A 6,420-nucleotide genomic window follows, 5' to 3' on the forward strand; every position below is an offset into this window, starting at 1 on the left:
GGGGGATGCCACGGTCCAGGAAGAAGGGGATTCTGTCTCGGTGGACTGATCTATTGAGGAGGCCGCGGGGGATGCCACGGTCCAGGAAGAAGGGGATTGTGGCTCAGATGGACAACGCACGTCTCTCTCCAGAATGTCTTCTCTCCCGCCATTTCGTTGGTATTTATTGTTTCATAACTTCATTGTTTGCTAGGTCTATCAAATACCCATTACATACTCAGTGTATTCGGAAAGTATTCAGACCCCTTCACTATTTCCACATTTTGTTACGTTACAGCCTTATTTCATCAATCTACCCCATAATGACAAAGAAAAAACAGGTTTTTAGAATTAGCAATTACAGCCTCGAGTCTTCTTGGGTATGACGCTACATGCTTGGCACACCTGTATTTGGGGAGTTTCTCCCATTCTTCTCTGCAGATCCTCTCAAGCTCTGTCAGGTTGGATGGGGAGTGTACTGCACAGCTATTTTCAGGTCTCTCCAGAGATGTTCGATCGGTTTCAAGTCTGGGCTCTGGCTGGGCCACTCAAGGACATTCAGAGACTTGTCCCGAAGCCACCTCTTGTGTTTTCTTGGCTGTGTGCTTAGGGTCATTGTCCTGTTGGAAGGTGAACCTTCACCCCAGTCTGAGGTCCTGAGCACTCTGGAGCAGGTTTTCATCAAGGATCTCTCTGTACTTTGCTCCGTTCATCTTTCTCTCGATCCTGACTAGTCTCCCAGTCTCTGCCGCTGAAAAATCTCCCCACAGATGCCAGGTTTCCACCAGACGTGCGCTTGGCATTAAGGCCAAAGAGTTCAATCTTGCTTTCATCAGACCAGAGAATCTTGCTTCTCATGGTCTAAGTCCTTTAGGTGCATTTTGACAAACTCCAAGCGGGCTGTCATGTGCCTTTTACTGAGGAGACGCTTTCGTCTGGCCACTCTAACCATAAAGGCCTGATTGGTGGAGTGCTGCAGAGATGGTTGTCCTTCTGGAAGCTTCTCCCATCATCACAGAGGAACTCTAGAGTACTGTCAAAGTGACCATTGAATTCTTGGTCACCTCCCTGACCAAGGCCCTTCTCTCCGATTGCTCAGTTTGGCCGGGTGGCCAGCTCTAGGAAGAGGCTTGGTGGTTCCAAACTTCTTCCATTTAAGAATGATGGAGGCCACTGTTTCCTTGGGGACCTTCAATACTGCAGAACTGTTTTGGTACCTTTTCCCCAGATCTGTGGCTCGACACAATCCTGTATCGGAGCTCTACGGACAATTCCTTCAACCTCATGGCTTGGTCTTTGCTCTGACATGCACTCTCAACTGTGGGACCTTATATAGACAGATGTGTGCCTTTCCAAATCATGTCCAATCAATTGAATTTACCACAGGTGGACTCCAATCAAGTTGTAGAAACATCTCAAGGATGATCAATGGAAACGGGATGTACCTGGGCTCAATTTCGAGTCTTATAGCAAAGGGTCTGAATACTTATGTAAATAAGGTCTTTCAATTATTTTTTGAAAACACGTTTTGGTTTATTTCATTCTATTTATGAGTTTTGTCAATTTATTGATTGTCTTTTGTTTGAAATGCTCCTGTCAATATTGGGTAAGGACACGCACCTGATTACGCATTTAGAAATAGAACGAGTCTTCCTGGCCTGCTCACAAATTTAGGCCTATAAATGTGCCTATTTGGGGATGTCTGATAGTATTTCTGATTGTCTTATCTCACCACCACTAATGAGCTGTGGAGCTTCTCAAAGTAATTTGTTCTTCACCTCAAACAGCAAGTAAACAAAGTCTGCTTTTATTTAGAATCAATTGAGAATGACAATAGTTCCTCAAAGTATTTGAACAATATTTCCAGCTCTCTCCCTTTCAATAACCACTCGGCACAGAGGGAAAATGTCATGCTCTGATCCAGTGGAAACGTCATAAAATACCTGATTACTTCTTATCCCTTGCACAAATAGCCTACATCTGTGTCTGTCCCGAGGTCACTGGAGAGGGAGACTCTGAGGGCCGAGAATAGTTGATACAATGTTTCCAGTTTGCTAGTGAGAGTTTAGGGTGACCCAGTTGATAGTTAATACAATGTTTCCAGTTTGCTAGTGAGAGTTTAGGGTGACCCAGTTGATAGTTAATACAATGTTTCCAGTTTGCTAGTGAGAGTTTAGGGTGACCCAGTTGATACAATGTTTCAGTTTGCTAGTGAGAGTTTAGGGTGACCCAGTTGATACAATGTTTCAGTTTGCTAGTGAGAGTTCAGGGTGACCCAGTTGATACAATGTTTCTAGTTTGCTAGTGAGAGTTTAGGGTGACCCAGTTGATACAATGTTTCCAGTTTGCTAGTGAGAGTTCAGGGTCACCCAGTTGATACAATGTTTCCAGTTTGCTAGTGAGAGTTTAGGGTGACCCAGTTGATAGTTGATACAATGTTTCCAGTTTGCTAGTGAGAGTTTAGGGTGACCCAGTTGATACAATGTTTCCAGTTTGCTAGTGAGAGTTTAGGGTGACCCAGTTGATACAATGTTTCCAGTTTGCTAGTGAGAGTTTAGGGTGACCCAGTTGATAGTTGATACAATGTTTCCAGTTTGCTAGTGAGAGTTTAGGGTGACCCAGTTGATACAATGTTTCCAGTTTGCTAGTGAGAGTTTAGGGTGACCCAGTTGATACAATGTTTCCAGTTTGCTAGTGAGAGTTCAGGGTGACCCAGTTGATAGTTGATACAATATTTCCAGTTTGCTAGTGAGAGTTCAGGGTGACCCAGTTGATACAATGTTTCCAGTTTGCTAGTGAGAGTTTAGGGTGACCCAGTTGATAGTTGATACAATGTTTCCAGTTTGCTAGTGAGAGTTTAGGGTGACCCAGTTGATAGAATGTTTCCAGTTTGCTAGTGAGAGTTTAGGGTGACCCAGTTGATACAATGTTTCCAGTTTGCTAGTGAGAGTTTAGGGTGACCCAGTTGATAGTTGATACAATGTTTCCAGTTTGCTAGTGAGAGTTCAGGGTGACCCAGTTGATAGAATGTTTCCAGTTTGCTAGTGAGAGTTTAGGGTGACCCAGTTGATAGTTGATACAATGTTTCCAGTTTGCTAGTGAGAGTTTAGGGTGACCCAGTTGATACAATGTTTCCAGTTTGCTAGTGAGAGTTTAGGGTGACCCAGTTGATACAATGTTTCCAGTTTGCTAGTGAGAGTTTAGGGTGACCCAGTTGATAGTTGATACAATGTTTCCAGTTTGCTAGTGAGAGTTTAGGGTGACCCAGTTGATAGTTGATACAATGTTTCCAGTTTGCTAGTGAGAGTTTAGGGTGACCCAGTTGATACAATGTTTCCAGTTTGCTAGTGAGAGTTTAGGGTGACCCAGTTGATAGTTGATACAATGTTTCCAGTTTGCTAGTGAGAGTTCAGGGTGACCCAGTTGATACAATGTTTCCAGTTTGCTAGTGAGAGTTTAGGGTGACCCAGTTGATACAATGTTTCCAGTTTGCTAGTGAGAGTTTAGGGTGACCCAGTTGATACAATGTTTCCAGTTTGCTAGTGAGAGTTTAGGGTGACCCAGTTGATAGTTGATACAATGTTTCCAGTTTGCTAGTGAGAGTTTAGGGTGACCCAGTTGATACAATGTTTCCAGTTTGCTAGTGAGAGTTTAGGGTGACCCAGTTGATAGTTGATACAATGTTTCCAGTTTGCTAGTGAGAGTTTAGGGTGACCCAGTTGATAGTTGATACAATGTTTCAGTTTGCTAGTGAGAGTTTAGGGTGACCCAGTTGATAGTTAATACAATGTTTCCAGTTTGCTAGTGAGAGTTTAGGGTGACCCAGTTGATACAATGTTTCAGTTTGCTAGTGAGAGTTTAGGGTGACCCAGTTGATACAATGTTTCAGTTTGCTAGTGAGAGTTTAGGGTGACCCAGTTGATAGTTAATACAATGTTTCCAGTTTGCTAGTGAGAGTTTAGGGTGACCCAGTTGATACAATGTTTCAGTTTGCTAGTGAGAGTTTAGGGTGACCCAGTTGATACAATGTTTCAGTTTGCTAGTGAGAGTTTAGGGTGACCCAGTTGATACAATGTTTCAGTTTGCTAGTGAGAGTTTAGGGTGACCCAGTTGATACAATGTTTCAGTTTGCTAGTGAGAGTTCAGGGTGACCCAGTTGATACAATGTTTCTAGTTTGCTAGTGAGAGTTTAGGGTGACCCAGTTGATACAATGTTTCCAGTTTGCTAGTGAGAGTTTAGGGTGACCCAGTTGATAGTTGATACAATGTTTCCAGTTTGCTAGTGAGAGTTTAGGGTGACCCAGTTGATAGTTGATACAATGTTTCCAGTTTGCTAGTGAGAGTTTAGGGTGACCCAGTTGATACAATGTTTCCAGTTTGCTAGTGAGAGTTTAGGGTGACCCAGTTGATAGTTGATACAATGTTTCCAGTTTGCTAGTGAGAGTTTAGGGTGACCCAGTTGATACAATGTTTCCAGTTTGCTAGTGAGAGTTTAGGGTGACCCAGTTGATACAATGTTTCCAGTTTGCTAGTGAGAGTTTAGGGTGACCCAGTTGATACAATGTTTCCAGTTTGCTAGTGAGAGTTTAGGGTGACCCAGTTGATAGTTGATACAATGTTTCCAGTTTGCTAGTGAGAGTTTAGGGTGACCCAGTTGATAGTTGATACAATGTTTCCAGTTTGCTAGTGAGAGTTTAGGGTGACCCAGTTGATAGTTGATACAATGTTTCCAGTTTGCTAGTGAGAGTTTAGGGTGACCCAGTTGATAGTTGATACAATGTTTCCAGTTTGCTAGTGAGAGTTCAGGGTGACCCAGTTGATAGTTGATACAATGTTTCCAGTTTGCTAGTGAGAGTTTAGGGTGACCCAGTTGATAGTTGATACAATGTTTCCAGTTGGTTGGAGACAGGCCATCTATAGCCAATGTGATGATTTATAGTATATTTATTTCAGGATATTTTCTACCTGCAGGCTGCAATGTTTTTATGTGTTGGCTTTATGTGGGCTATTTTTACATAGTTGGCAATAGCAATAAAAGTTACTTTTAGATTTGTATATTTTTCACTTAGATTTAGATCGAACGTAGATTAACCACAGACAATGATTTTGAGATACAATTACTATTATAAATTAAATCAAACTGTTCCACGAAAATGTGCATATGAAAATCATAACTGGAAAGCAGATTGGTAGAAATGGTAAGATAACTTGGCACTCCAAATGGAAAAGGTTGCCGACCGCTGGTGTAGCATATTACTGGAAACTTCCGGTTCTTAAGGGCAGAATCCGCAAGTCCAGCAGCCGCAAGAGGAAGGTCGGGAGCAGGGTTTTCCCCTTCTGGTTAGGCTATCGTGATCTCTGGCTCCCTTGAGTCATTTGTGTGTCTTGATTATTTAATCAAACAGCATGCTTAAAGCATCAGACAAGTTCATTACATATAGCCTAGTTGATTTTATTCAAACACATTGGGTGTGTCTATATATGAAAAAATACACAATTAAAAATGTCAATCAATGTAGAAAAGACTACTCTTGGACGAACAAGTTGTTTTTTTTAGTCGGGGACAGCCCTAGTAGAAATTAGCTTTAGATGCCAAAAACATATTCTGGGGGAGGACCCCCAGATCCACCGCCAGGTTATGTCCCCCCCACTTCTAAAACCAAAGTTGCACCCCTGTGGATAGATGTCAAAAGCGGTAACAGAAGACAAATTCACGCTACATTAATGTAAAGAATGGAGCTAATGTGTCCTGTGACATTTTCACAAATATCACTAGATTTTTATGAAATGTATGTTTGAAGTGCTCTAAGAATTAGCCTACATTCGATGAGAACATTACTGTTTTTAACAGTCACCTTGTCCGAGAGAGATTTACACGGTTATCAAAACGTCACGCCAGCGTAAGCCTACACTAAACATAGCCATTATTTGAAGTATTTCTAAAATCCACTATGGGAAAAAGGAATGGTGGAAAAACGATTGGAACCTTAACCGCTAGGTTTTATGGGTATTATGACACCTCTACTGTGGGGCTCTATATGTAACTTTTTGGGCAATGCCACCAAATTCACATAGAAATGTAAGCTATAGATCTATCATTCTACTCGAAAGCAAGTCTAAGAAGCGGCGGATCTGTTATATGTGTCATATATCTATGCTTCTTACGTTTTTTGTTTGAGCAACTTTTATTTTCTGTTTTGTACACCAACTTCAAACAGCTGAAACAACAATATTTTGAGTTATTTAAAATATATTCCACAGCGGTTTAGATGGTATAATGATTATCTACACTATACTTGCTTATTTTGTCACATAACCTGAAATTAGACAAACTATTAGAGTTTTAGCACCCAGGAAATGGTGGAGCGATTTCTGCATAGTGCACCTTTAACCTATATCAACAAAACGTCTAAATCAAGGGGCATGTATCATTGATTGAAA

The sequence above is a fragment of the Salvelinus alpinus genome, chromosome 25 (genome assembly GCF_045679555.1).
Source record: "Salvelinus alpinus chromosome 25, SLU_Salpinus.1, whole genome shotgun sequence".
Taxonomy (NCBI): Eukaryota; Metazoa; Chordata; class Actinopteri; order Salmoniformes; family Salmonidae; genus Salvelinus; species Salvelinus alpinus.